General features: G+C 44.9%; 1 long non-coding RNA gene across 2 annotated transcripts in view; it reads right to left on the bottom strand.

Annotated features, from left to right (window-relative positions):
• The window catches only part of LOC131480361 (uncharacterized), a 352,527-nt gene that overhangs the window by 294,335 nt on the left and 43,264 nt on the right, over positions 1–14,928 (bottom strand). The window lies entirely within an intron of this gene.

Here is a 14,928-nt window from a genome sequence, read left to right as displayed (position 1 = left end):
CAAAGTCCTCCTCCCCAGCAGAACAGGGAAACCAGCCCTCAAGATGTATGTGTTGGGGGCGGAGGTGGAAAGAAGTGTAGAATACACTGCTTCCAAAAGCTAAGTTTTTTGTTAAGACATGGTTTTCTTCCCTCACCCACTCCCCTCCCCTGCCGAACCCCACTTTGGGAAATTGGCTCTCTTTGCATGGGTGGGAACATTTTTCTTGCCAAAGGCTATTTGAATATTTATAATGTCATTTGCAGGCCATCCAAGATCATCAACATAAAAATAATCAGGCTATAGATTTGCTGAATTTCAGGTTCCACCTGTAGTTGCCTTGGCAGGGACAGACCAAATGATTTCACAGGCCTTGTGCAGCTCGGGGCCTTATGTGGCCTGGGGGTTTGCAGGTCTGCAGACCTGTAAACCAAATGCATGTCTAGAGGGCATCACAACTCTTTCCTTACCACTTAAAACCCACTCCTCTAGACAATGAACCCTATTCCTTCAGCAAAGAACACCTGATCAATCAGAGTTTTCAGACTGGGGAGAGGAAGAGATGGAGAAAGAGCGAGGGCGAGAGCGAGAGCAAGAGAGAGAGACAGACAGACAGACAGACAACTCTCCCTCGCTTTCTCCTTCAAAGTTCACAGTTCACCCAAATACCTCATAGAGGATGTTGGGAGGTGAAGACACCTGAATGCCTAAAATTTGATCTATCCCCTTGGACTTCATAGCTACATAAGCCAATAAATGACATTTTTGCTTATGCTGCTTTTGCTTGATGTTCTGAATTGACATTTGCAACTCAGAGATACATAAAGCTGAAATAATAAGACCAGTGTTACCTAGTAATTTCTTTCTTTTTTTTTTTTTTAAAGATTTTTATTATTATTGGAAAGCCGGATATACAGAGAGGAGGAGAGACAGAGGGGAAGATCTTCCATCCGATGTTTCACTCCCCAAGTGAGCCACAACGGGCTGGTGCGCGCCAATCCGATGCCGGGAACCTGGAACCTCTTCCGGGTCTCCCATGTGGGCGCAGGGTCCCAAGGCTTTGGGCCATCCTCGACTGCTTTCCCAGGCCACAAGCAGGGAGCTGGATGGGAAGTGGAGCATCTGGGATTAGAACCGGCGCCCATATGGGATCCCAGGGCTTTCAAGGCGAGGACTTTAGCTGCTAGGCCATGCCGCCGGGGCCCAATTTCTTGATAAAAATGGATGACATGATAAGAGCATTGTTTAGAAATCTGTATTCGAAATGGTTTTTAAGATAAATTATAGTCTTCTAAGTGCCACATTATATAATGTGGCCCCCGTTGCCATAATCAAAACATCATTTCAAACTGTCAAAATTGTCTCTGTGATCAGAGAGAAACGGAGTTATTGAAATAATAACAACTTATCAAATCATTTTTGCTGTATTTTTAATTATTTCACTTATTTGACAAACAGAGGGGAGGGGAAAAAAAGAGAGATCACCACCCTCTGATTCACTTCTTCAATGCCCACATTAAACAGAAGAGGGTCACGCTAAAGCCAGAAACTTAATCCAGATCTCCCACAAGGATGGTGAGGACCCTAACCAATTGAGCCATCACCTGCTACCTACTGCCTTCTAAGATGAAGAGGAAACTGGAGTCAAAAGCAAAGCCAGGAATTGATCCCAAGTACTGCAATATGGTTTGCAGGAGACCCAACGGGCATCTTAACCATTGTATGAAATATCTGACCCTGAAGTAATTTTAAATATCTAGATATCTTCTTGTTCTTGAAAGTGCAAGTGTCTGAATCACTGTCATTTCAACAGGTACAGAAAACATTTAAACAATGCACTTCCTATAGTCATATTCCTGAGGCAACAATCACAATGAATAACATGAGCCACCTCATTTCACTCATGTACGATATACATTCTGTATACAAGGCATACAGAATTGTTGAGAAGACTACAGAAAACAAACTTACAGCTAAAGTTCAAAAATAACACTCCCTTCATTGGCTGAACTAGTCTATGGAGGGAATCATTATTCCACCAGCAATCACCAGGCATTTCCATTGACACTGTCATTTTTGTATCACTTCTGAGCACTTTTTGAACTTAACACTCAAATTTCCACCAATATCTACCCTGCCAGGTACATTGCGATTTTTGAACTAGGAGCCACAGGATCTCTGCTTCTGCCACTATTGCTGGCATGGTATACTTCCCTCACTAATTCCTGGGTCAAAGATTCACCCAGGGTAGCTGACTGGTGGTTGTTACAGAATGAATTGTCTACCCAAAATCCCTATGCTGAAGTGATTATATTTGGAGTCTTTGAAAAGCTAATTACGGCTGGATACAGTCATGAGGATAGGGCCCCAATCCAATGTAACTGGTGTCATCGCAAGTAGAGGAAAAGTTACCAGGAGTGAATATGCACAGAGAAAGGGCCATAAGAAGATCCAGATGGAAGGAGGTGACCTGCAAACCAAGGAGAAAAGCCTCAGAATAAACCCCGCTCTACCAACTTCCACCTCTAGGTCATGAGACAATAAACTTCTTTCGTGTAGACCACCCAGTCTGTAGTATTGTGTTATGGTAACCTAGGAAACAAACATAGTGCACTACTTTATACACCTCTCCCCTGGCTGTAAGGACTCTGGTAGATGGTAACAGTAAAGATGGACTTAAGATTCTCAGATTTGGAAGAGACCTCAGAAATGACTTTTCTACATTTGATCTTAGCCAAAAGGTTGAGAAGCAATAGAAATGAAGAGTAAAAAGAACTTGATGACTAAGTGGAAGTGGGGGTGTAGGAAAAGAATGAATCAAAGAGGTTTCTCCAGTGTAGGACTCTAGCTTGAAAACTGGCAGTGCAGACAGATAGAAAGCAGTAGAAGGAGTGACAGATAGAAAGCAGTAGAAGGGAAAAGACTTTGAAAATATAGAGCTATAGAAGTTGGAAATGGGAAGTGGGAGTCTGAGGCAGGTTGTTTGATAGAGGGAGTGAACGCAGCTTCACTCTAGTGAGTGGAGGTAAGATGTGGATTAGAAAAAGAGTGTGAGGTTTGTGAGACAGAGAAGCAGATTCAGGACCTTGAAAGCTGTAGGTAGTGGAAGGGATATATAAGCTACATCAGTTAAAAATATCTGATTCATATTTCACTAACAAAAAACCTAAAGTCTTAATGGCCATAAAGATTTAGTTCTTGCTCTGAACCATAAATTCTGGCTGGTGACTTCATCACACATCATCCTTTCCCCCATAATCCTCAGCAACATAGAGGTTTTGATCTCAAAGATTGCTCCAGTGATCACCAACAATGTCAAGGAGGAGTGAAAGTGGAAAGTCAGGCAAGATCCTTAAAGCGTCTCCATAGAGAAGTCACTTCCATCTGCTTCTTGTTGGCCAAAATAAAATGCAAGTCAACACTCAACCTGAAGGGATGAGGGAATGTAATCTAGTCACAGACTATAAAGGGAAAGAAATGAAAGTATTTGTTCAACCATATTAAGAGCAACCACAGGAGACATGTGGAATAACAGGAACCAGTACATGAAACAGGGACAGTTAAATCGGACTGAAATTTTTAGAGGAAGGTGGTGAAATAAGGCACCAGGGCATCCAAGAGGCCATCTCTGAGTTCAGGTAGGATCACTCACTGCCTTGTTTGCTAGAATACTTCTGAGCCTTCATATGTATGTATGTGCCTTACATCATTCTGTTTTGGTTTGGCTTTTATTTCACAGCATTGGGCTTCCCTTCCTGTTGCTCCCTTGCATGTAGTCTTGGAAAAGGTTGGGTTTAAAGCCAGTATTTCTCCCCGCCACTGTTGGGAATCAGGGCAGAGACAAGTAATCTGGAAAAGCTCATGTTCCTAAACCTGGACTAAGAGGAGTTGATTTCAAGGGCCAGCACAGTGACATATCATGCTAATCCTCTGCCTGCAGTGCTGGGATCCCATACAGACTCTGTTTCACGTCCTGGCTGCTCCACGTTATATCCAACTTCTTGCTTATGGCCTGGAAAAACAGTATAAGATGGCCCAAGTCCTTGGGTGACTGTACCCACATGGGAGGTCTGAAAGAAGCTCATAGCTCCTAGTTTCAGACTGGCTCAGCTCCAGCAGTTGCAGCCATTTGGAAAGTGAACTTTTTCCCTGTAACTCTGACCTTCCAATGAAAATAAATAAATCTAAAAAAAAAAAAAAAAAAAAAAAAAAAAAAAAGAAAGAAAGAAAAGAAAAGAGAGAGAGAGGTAGTTTGAATTTTCTCGTGGGAGTGGAATCCATGCTGGAGCCCAGTATTCCCAGAGGTGATGTCCAGGCCCAGCCATTCCTCCTGAAAGGTCAGCTTCTCAGCTGTCAGGGTCATTTAGTTGACATTTTTGGTTGGTTCTGTAAATGCTAGTATATTCTCAGTAACTTGATTAAGGTGGGTAGAGTTGGTCTCATATTCTTGAAGTTAAGCACATCCTCTTCACTTCCACACACGGTCTTTCGGTGTGGTCAAATTTAGGCATCTTTCTCTAGTGTTTGCCAGACCCCATAATGGACAGTTCCATAGTTATCTGGACTAAAAAGCATGCTATAACTATTGTTATCATCGTAATTTCTAAAGCAACAAGATGCAGGATAGAAATGGAGGTAGAAGGGAAATGATTTAGAGTAACTTTTTGAAACTTCAAGCCTGCCTCCCAAAATTTATACTTTGTTGGATCACCAATGAAAATGCACGTAATGGACCTTTATCATTTATTTGGCTTGTCAATTCACAAGTCCCTCCACCTGCTTGGGAAATTTGTTTCTGTATGTCTTGATAGAAAATAGGACACATTTCCCTTCTTAATATAATAATATAACATCAACTACCCGCCATTATATTCCCTGGTAGTTACCATGCATAAACTAGACTTAACCAGCAAGACATTCTTACTTAGCACTTTGTACTTGAAAGAAGTGACACAGAGAGGATTTAGAACTCATTAGCATGAGTACCAAATGTAATATGCTAGGCACTGCCTGGTGTTCAGGAACAGCAGCAGTTGTAGCTTTACCCCATTGGAGGAGAGTTGGAGGTGCCAACTCCCCAGACAAGATTGCTGTCCACTTTCTAACTTGGTTCCTAAGTCATCCCAAGGATCAGAGGATGTCCATTACACACTTTCAGCAAATTCTTTTGCTAGTTAAGCTAATGTTAATTTTGCCTGTTAACCTGGCTGAGCCTCAGTGCCCACAACATTTGATCAAATATTATTCTGGATGTCCCTTCAAGGATGTTTTTGGATGATAGTTGTACAAATGGGCTTTGAGTAAAGCACAGCACTCTCTGCAATGTGGGTGGGCCTCATAAAATCAATTGAAGATCTCAATATAACAAAAGGCTGATCCTACCTCAAGCAAGGGGAAATTCTGCAGCATAAAACCTTTGGATTGAACTGAAATGTTGGCAGTTGCCTGTTCCTCAGTCCAATTAATGGCTTTGGAGTTGAACTGTAGTGTTAACTCTTCTTTGAATCTTCAATATGCTGGCCCACTTTACAGATTTTGGACTTATCAGCCTCCCTAATCACATGAGTCAGTTCCCCAAAATCTCTCTACATCCTGTTGGTTCTGTTCTTCTGGTAATTTTGCCCAATTCAACTAACCAGAGTGACTTCTCTTATTTGCAGTCAGGAATTCTGATCTGGGCATTAAAAAAATTCTTAGGGTACTCTAGTATGTTTCCTACTTTCTAGACTGACTACTTCCTTGGCTTATTCTTTTATGTTATTCTCTACAGAAGTGTTCTAGACGAAACCATGGGCAGTACAACTACTAGTATAAACTGCCCAACTTGAGAAACATTCAGGTGCTCCTGTTGGTCTTTCTACGTCTGAGCTAGAACTGACAACGTCTGCTGTTTCCATAATGATTTTTTCATTGTCAAATAAAATCTATACCAACATATTATTATAAATATATAAATACATGCAAAATTTAGCACTTTAAGTGTATTGTGCAATAGCATCAAGCACATAAAAAATGCCCATGGAAAATGGAGTTACAAATTAAACTTATTTAGGTGCAAAAAACTTTGAAATCCATATAAATGTTTTTATCATATAGATTTCCATAAATGTGTTGAAGACTTCAGCATATAGTCACATTATTGTGAAACACACCACTATTAAACAATAGCTTTTCTTTTTCCATCTACATTTCTACTTCCATTTCCTATAAATTTGACTCCTCTAGCTATCTCATAGAAGTGGGATCAAACAGAATGTGTCTTTTTTGTGAATTTCACTTAGCCTGATATTCTCAAGGTGTATCCATGCTATAGTGTGTGAAAGGATTTTCCTCCTTTCCTAAGCTCAGTAACAATTGACCATATGTGTCCACCACATTTTTTAATCTATTCATACATCAACAATTACTTGGGTTGGTTATACCTCTTTTACCATCTTATGGATTTGGATATGTAATTATCTTTTTGAGACTTTGTTTTCAATTCTTCAGTTATATACCCTGAAGCAGGATCATGTCACATAATAGTACTATTTTTATTTTACTTCATTACATTTCTATTTTCCACTCTGAGGCACAGAAAGAGAGGACAGAGGAGAGTTTTCATGCACTGATTCACTTCCCAAATGCCTGAAATAGCCAGGGGAGGTGGAGCCAAGAGCCATGAACTCAATCGAGGTGTCTCAAGTGGGAACTGGGAACCCAGCTACTTGAGACATCAATGCTGCTTCTTCATTCAGGCAGATTATCAAATCCAAGTACTCTATTGTCTTAATCTAGACTAAATGCCAACCTCTATTTTTAATATTTTGAGAAGACTTCCTACTGCTTGTCATGATGGTCGCACCCCTTACCTATCACGCTTTTAACTTTGCAAAGCACTTTTACATGTTTGGTTTGTTCAACCTTGCAATGAAGGTAGAACATAGATTATCTTATAAATAAGGCACTTAAAGTATAAGAGGCTTGTATAATATAATACAACAGCTACTTCATGAAAAACTGGTTTTGTAATCCAGCACACTCTCTGATGAGCAGCAACACTCAATCAGAGGGAAGGAGCAGGTATATCCCCTTTCAGGTACTCTAAGGACAGAATTCTTCAAACTGCACCAGCACCCTGTCACAAATACATTTTAAAAAGTCCTTTTTAATGGCTATCATGAACAATGTGGCTATGAATATTGGTAGGCAAAGATCTCTTTGAGGCATTTAAAAGCATGGACTGTGCATGTGAATGATTAGAAATCAGGGAGAGAAAATGGAGCTTAGCACCAGGAAAGATGTCACCCTAGGGACTCTGCCTGGTTTATGTACTTATCTGTTCAGCCTCCACCCAATCATGCTCTGAAAGAGTAACTGAGTTCTTGAGGTGGACCTCATCAGCAAGAGCATTGGTAAGCATGTGGTGTCTCTGCTTTACTTTGTCACAATGGCTGTCCCTATTTGTCAGTATCTAGTAAGCAGCACAGGACAACCCCACATAAAGCAGAATGGCCAAACCCAAATGTCTGCCCACATCAGGAAACACAGGTTCAAGCTGGCTACATTATCCAGCACAAGGCAGATTCCAATAGATTTCCACCCTTGAGCCTGCTCACAAGGATTTTCTCCAAGCTGTCATCGAGCATATTCAGAGCCAACTACCCAGAAAGTCTGGACCATCATTTTGATTGTCAAGTTCAGGTATTTTCCTTTAAACACCCACAACAACAATAAATAAATATTTGTAAATAGTTAAAACCAAGATGCGCTTAAACCCATTTGTTTTTTCAGTGGGGGAACACAAGAGTCAAAGGTTCAAGTCATCTTTGTTAAACACTATTTTTAATTAGCATTTTTCTAATGAGATATGATGCAGAATGCCTTTTGTTAACAGATCAGGATATTATTTATTTATTTAGTTAAGAGGTGGAGACAGAATGTGACAGAAAAAGAGAGCTTTCCCATCAGCTGGACCATTCCTCAGATGCCCACAAGGGCCAGACCAAGCTGATGCTAAGAGCCAGGGAGACAATTCCAGTCTCCTCCAGGTGGCAGTTACTAAAGCCATCATCTGCGGCTTCCCAGGGTGCACATTAACAGGGAGTTGAAATCAGGAGCTGAGCTGGGACTCCAACCCACTTTCATGTTGGACACAGGAGTCTGAACTAATGACCAAATGCCCATGCTTCTGTCACCTTTTAGATTAGAGGAATCCTATGGCCTAACAATGCTTCCTGTTGACAGACACTTTGAAAGGAAAAAGTCCTATCTTCTTACAAGATGTGTTTCACAAACAGCAAACAGTAATAGAGTCCGTTTTTGGCCTGGAATTGGTGTGCCTCCTATACTTTCTGCAATAGCCACTCTGCAGAAACCAAAGTGGATATAACCTGAATCTTCCTAGCTGTCCATATCTCAAACTGCCTTGAATCTCAAACTAATCTAGCTCAGGAGAGGAAAGGAAAGAGGGACAAAGTGCTTGCATGCTCATTAGCATTTCCAATTTCCTCTCTGCCCACTCCTCCTCCTTCTTCAAATTTCATCACAATGAACTAATTCTTTGTGATTGATTGTGACCTGTAGATAACTGGGTGTACTTCTTGCTTTCAATATTCCTTTGCCTGTCACGCTAAGCATTCTGAGATGCTGCCTTGAAAGGAAGCTGGCAGCAGCATGCAGAACTCAAGATCCATGCAAGGCTATGTTCCTCAGGCTCAACTTCAAGTTGCTTGTCTCCCCTCCTCCTATTTTCATAAGGGATGGGGAGAGGAATAATGAATAAGTTTGACCTAACTCTTTCAGAATCAAGTCAGAAAAGATTGTGAATCATTTGCAAAAGGCCACACAGCCTATCCTTTAACACCCTGAAAGCTATGAACATTTTCATTGCACGTACATGGCTGATCAATTTCTAAGCACTTCTTTGTTTTTCCTAAATAGCTGCATTATTTGTCTGATGTTGAAAATGGCATCTGCGCTGTATGCAATTTCCATACTCGCTTGGCACCATCAACCGCCTTTGATGACACTCAGGGCTGCTGCTTTTTTGTCTCCCCTACCCCATTCCCTCCAGCTGCAGCACCCAGATGTCAGGTTCAGGAACGAATTTTCTCTAGCAGGAATATCTGGCTTCTCTCAGTGTTTCCTAAGTTGGTGGCTATTGTGAAAGTGCCAGCAAAATAGCACAAGATCACACCAAAGACAGGACTCAGATGTTTTTGTGAAAAGTAAAGACGAAGTCTGAATATGGGAGGAAAAACAAATTTCTTATGCCTCTAATTATAAACCAAGCAAGTGGCAAGCTGGGCCTGAGCAAATTGCAGAGCCCTCCATTTAGATGCTACTCATCCATTTTCCCCCCTTGACAGGTTTTTTTTTTTTTTTTCAATCTCCCTGCTCTTCATTACATATCAGCAGCTGGGAAGTGATGAAGGCTTTGCCTAAGCTAATCAAACCTGGGGTAGTGACAGGATCAGGTCTGATGTAAAATCAGTGGAAAAGGATCAAGGAGATAGAATGGCGGGGAGGGAAGCAACAAGAGAGGAAGACAGCCATAGTGGAGTGAAGCCACAGGAAAGAACAAAGGACCCAGTTCCTGTGTGCCCAAGGAGGCCATGTGTAGTAGCACCCATGTCACCTCGTGCTGGAATTAGCTTTTCCTCCTGAAGCAGCCTTTGCAAAAACAAATGGAGCTCAAGTGCCAACCTGCCCACCGCCCCAGCCTGTCTGATAATGAGTCTAGCTTCAAAGGCATCTTGGATGCAGCAGAAACTCACAGAATCATGCCCCAAAGCATCACATACCAATGAGGACTGTGTCAGACCTGGAGGTAAAGGGATTCTCCAGCCATATGGGGGGCTTTATAGTGGCTCATTTCTTTTTTCTTTTCCAAGCAGCTGCATTGGGAAAGGGCAGGGTTTGGAAGTTTCCCATGTCTAAAGCAGTCAATGTTGTGCCTCCCGGATACCCGTTGCTCCCTTTCTCAGACACTGCCAGCAACTCATAGGACTTTGCTGTGGCCTAGTGAGAGTCCATATTCTGGAGGAAAGTTCAAGGAATTTTGGAAGTATGAAGTGATTCATTGCAATGGAAGTTGGTTTCTGGATATTCCATCCATTCAAATAATGCACCACCCTGTGCTCTACTCTGTCATTCCATCGTGTAGCCCATGTGTCTGCAAAATGCAGACACATAGACCAGGTGGCTCATAAACAACATAAACCTATCTCTCACAACTCCAGAAGTAGAAAGTCCAGAGTCAGCCTTTGTGCCAGTGCCCAGGTACCCACCACCTTTGTGCCAGCATGCACATGGTGAGCTTCTGGGGGCCTGTGGATACGGGTTTACAGGGGACCTGGAGGATGGCACCTTTGGTAGCATGTGGGGCTTTGGGGGCTCACGTCCAGGCAGGCAGAACAGGCCTGGGGATTTCCCCACATGCTTGGTCACAGGTGGGGTGCAGGGAGGGGAGGGGAAAGCCTTAGGTTAGCTTGTTGGCATGGTGTGCTGGTGGACAGGGCTTGGAGAACTCTGAATGGGCTTGGGTCTTGGGTGGGCAGAGGGATAAGGTCCCAGGCCAGCACATGTGCCAGAAGCTTGAGACCCTAGCAGATGGGAAGAGCTCCAGGATAGCACACCACCCTACTGGAAGCCTGGGCTTCAGAAGACTGGGCTGGGAAATCCATGATTTTCCAGGGGTGGAGGTTCTGGATGGTTCAGAGAAGGGAGTAAGGGGATGTGTAGGAGAGAGGACCACTGAGGGAGTATGTTGCAGGTAAGGAATGACATCTGAGGGACTTCCATTGTACTTGCAGGTAAGCAAGGAGGCTGAGACTGAGAAGTTTGGATGGGGTAAGCTGGAGGACTTTTCTGCCCACATGGAGACCACAGCTGGGCTACTCAGCACGGACCACTGCTAAGGGGCTGAGGGCCGGCCTGGCAGGGCTAGATCAGAGTACTTACTCATCAATGAGTATTGTAGCAGTGGATGGGTAATATTAGGCTGGTCCATGATGAAGGAGCTGAGAGTGTCCTGGACTAGAGGCTTATCGCAAGTCCGGAACACCTGATATCTTGGAGCATCCAAGTCCCAATGCTAACTTTGCTATCTCTCCTTCAAGTCTCCCTCCAATTGTAAATGGATTGTAAATTAAGGAAGACCCCCCAACCCCAGGGCTGTCTCCTCCTTTCTCCCTTTGTTCATAGGAAAACTAACCCTAGAGACTTTTAGTTCCTCCCAATAGTGATTAACAAAAGCTTGTATATCCTGGCCTTTGTAACAAGAGCTTTGTCACCCTGGCTTTTGGGATATAAAAGTCTGTATGTTCTTAGACAAGGTGCATCATTCTAAAAGCATGGATGATGGCCACAGTGTAGTTTAATAAAACCATTTCTCCATTAAGCATCTTTTTGATCTCTGCTCAATCAATCCTGACACCATGACACTAGACAGCAAGCAAGAGAACCAGATCTGGGAGTAGAATCTGGGAGTGGTTACGTGGGCTTACCCCTATGGAACTGCAATGTCTGCTGGTTTCCTTTAGAGCTAGAAGTAGTGAAGGGCTGAACTAGGCATGACCACGGAACTCTCTGACACTCATGGGTATTCGGGTTGGGAACAGGTCAGGCTTGTCCAGACTGCACATCCACAGGTAATGGGGTATAGGGCAGGCTGGGTCACAATATTCATCAGCTCATATAAAGGCTGAGACAGAGAAGGCAGACTATGCTGGGTAAGGGGGTAAGTGCCTAATAACCGCTGGCATATGTGAAATCTGGGTGTGGGAGTGGGCCTGGTGAAGGAACTTGGGAAACTACCCTGGTAGGCCATAGCTTCCTCTTGGTGAGCATGTGATCTAGGCCTGGGTGCTAGTCAGGTTAGGCAAGGCAGCTCTACCTGTTAGCAAGTGTGTAGGTTGGTTCTGGAGAGGAGTGGACCAGGCAGAGCTGAGCCAAACCTTAGCCCACTGGCATGAGCAGGAGCCAGGACGGACTGTGGGTCATGCTGAGCTAGGCTATCATACCTACAAGCTTGCATGAGTCAGGGATAGGGGTAGACTGGGCAGGGCTAGGTCACAGAATTCACCGGTGAGATTTGGGACAAGGGGCAGGCCGGGACAGGCCAGGCTGCAACAGCAGTGGCAAAGGCCAAGATGGGGGATGGGCTATACAGAGGTAGGTCAGAGCAACTACTGGCATGTGCAAAGCCTGGGGCTGGGGACAGGCCTGGAGAGGGAGCTAAGGGGATGTCCCTGCTGGGTTGTGCTTCCCACTGGTGCAAGAGGTGGAATGGGGTGGCGATCTGGGCTGGACATGACTTCAGGGTCCCTTGGCACGGGTGTGGACTGGGTCTAGGGTGTGCCAGACTGGGCTAGACTCCAACATCTGCTGCTTGTGAGAGCCAGGGTGAGTACATGATAGGTTGGGCTAGGTCTCAGGACCCACTGAATAATGCAAGAGCTGGGTCTGGATGTGGATCTAGTGTGGCTTGGCTGTAGCACCCAACAGTAAGAACCAGAATGGGTGTGAGCTGGCTGGGCAAGGCCACTGTTCTTGACAGGACAGGAGGTAGACTAAGTCAGCCTGGACCAATGACCCACTAGCGTGTGTGAAATCTGCCACTGGGAAGAGACCTGACTGAGGAGCTTGGGGAACTCCTCTGTCAGGATGCAGTCCCTGCAGGTGAACACAAGAACCAAGGTGGAGAGCAGCCCAGATCAAGCCAGGTTATAGTATCTGCTGACATACATGTGGGTTAGGTTGGGCGCAGGCCAGGCTGGCTAATTTATAACACCCACTGGTAGATTTGAGAACCAGAACTGGGTACAGAACAAGCCAGCTGGCTGGGCTGGACTAGGTAGCAGCTCTGCCAGCATGAGCTGGAACTGGGGGCAGATCATGCCAGGAAAGGCTTCAGCAGTTGTTGGTAAATGCTGAGGTTAGGGAGGCTATGCCAGCAGCACGTGAGACCAGGGGCGACGGGGTAGGGGTGGGAGAAGAGGGGCAGGGCAGGCTCCCCTGCTGGGCCAGTGCTCCCACTGGTGAGAGTGAGCACTGGGACCAGGGGCAGACCAGGTCGGACGAGCTACAACATCTGGTGGCCTGCATGTGAACTGGTTTTGGGGAGAGCCAGGCCAGGCTAACTAACTGTATCCACTGGTACATGAATGAGCCAGAGTAAGTGCAGGCTGTTTGGGCTTGGCCGCAGCATCAGCTGGCAAGTGATGATACTTGGGGCAAGCCCTGTCAAGCTACACTGCAGAACCACATGGAAAGTACAAGATATGAGCCAGGGAGTTGGCCTGGTAGGGAAACTGTGGACACCTCTCTGATGGGCTGCAAGTCCCACTGATGAGCATGAGAACCAGGGCTGGGGGCTGGCCTGGTTAGACAGGCAGTGGCACCCACTGGCATGAGTGTGGACTGGATAGTGTGGTCAGTTCAGTTGAACAAGGTTCTAACTCCCATTGATGTGAATGAGAATTGAATGGGATGTGGGACAAACTGGATCATTCCACTGCACATACTGGCATGAACAGGAACCAGGCCTGGGGGAGGGCCTAGTAAGGGTTATTGAGGTCACTCCAACTGGGCTGCAGCTCTTGTTGATGTATGTGAGGGCCGAGTGTGCGGTGGGAGGGTTTTGCTGGGCCATAGATTTCATTGGTTTATGTAAGAAATGTGGCTGGAGGGCCCGGTGCAATAGCATAGTGGTTAAGGTCCTTGCCTTGCACGTGCCAGGAACCCATATGGGCGCCGGTTCTAATCTTGATGGCCCAGCTTCCCATCCAGCTCTCTGCTTGTGGCCTGGGAAAGCAGTCGAGGATGGCCCAAAGCCTTGGGACCCTGCACCCATGCGAGAGACCCGGAAGAGCTCCTGGCTCCTGGCTCCGAGTCGGCACAGCACCAACCGTTGTGCTCACTTGGGGAGTGAATCATCGGATGGAAGATCTTCCTCTCTGTTTCTCCTCCTCTCTGTTTATCTGCCTTTCCGATAAAAATAAATAAATTAAAAAAAAGAAAGAAAGAAAGAAATGCGGCTGGAAACAGGACTGAACCAGCAGCTGCAACTACCAGTGTGTGCATATGTTGACATGGGTGATAGACTGAGCTGGACCCCATACTGGCAAGCACACACAAGAGCCTGGTCTGGGATCACCTCAGATGAGGTTTCTTTGGGGATCCCCCCAACTGAACCTCTGGACTCAGAATTCCAACCATGGGGAGAATCAAAGGATCTGTGGTCTGACTGTGGAGTGCATGAGTCAGAATTGGGCCTCCTTGATTGCTGAGGATGGTGCAATGCACAGCATGCCCAGATGCACATGGAGGAGATGGCAGTCCATTGGAGCCTTCAGAGGACATATGGTACCATAGCAGAGGATGAAGGGCAGAACAAATTGGACAAGTCTCCAGGCAAGCACTGACAGCAAATATCTGGGCAAATGGAGACTCTAAGGTGGACTATATCAGCCAACGAACCTTGGAAAGATTTCCTCATCCTTGGATCGGCAAGATCAACAGCATTTCAGAACTATCGAAACCATTTGAGCACACTCCTTGGAGCATGCTCCACATTAGGGACCCTGTGATGACATCGGGTAGCTGTTCTCTATTTCCAGGTACTGCTGTGGTTGGGATGCTAGGTGTGTCTTCTCACATTCTCTCCCTTCTTCCCCCAAATACAGGAAGAAGAAAAAGAAAATTTGGAGGATTGCTTCCAATTTTCTTCTGATCCTTGGCCTTTCTGCCCTAATAAGTGGTCCATATGGTCATGCCTTCTTCTCAACTATGTAAACATCATCAAAAGTAATTTTAAAAAAAGAAAGTTCAAAGTCAAGAAGATGCTGGCAGGTTTGGTGTCTGATGAGGACACTTTCTGGTCCATAATCTTCTCACTGTGACCCTGCAATGGCAATAAGGGGTGAAGGGTCTTCCTCAGACTTTTTATACAAAGGCTTTAATCCA

This window comes from Ochotona princeps, chromosome 5 (genome assembly GCF_030435755.1).
Source record: "Ochotona princeps isolate mOchPri1 chromosome 5, mOchPri1.hap1, whole genome shotgun sequence".
In the NCBI taxonomy this organism is placed as follows: Eukaryota; Metazoa; Chordata; class Mammalia; order Lagomorpha; family Ochotonidae; genus Ochotona; species Ochotona princeps.
This window is presented reverse-complemented; position numbering and strand designations above follow the sequence as displayed.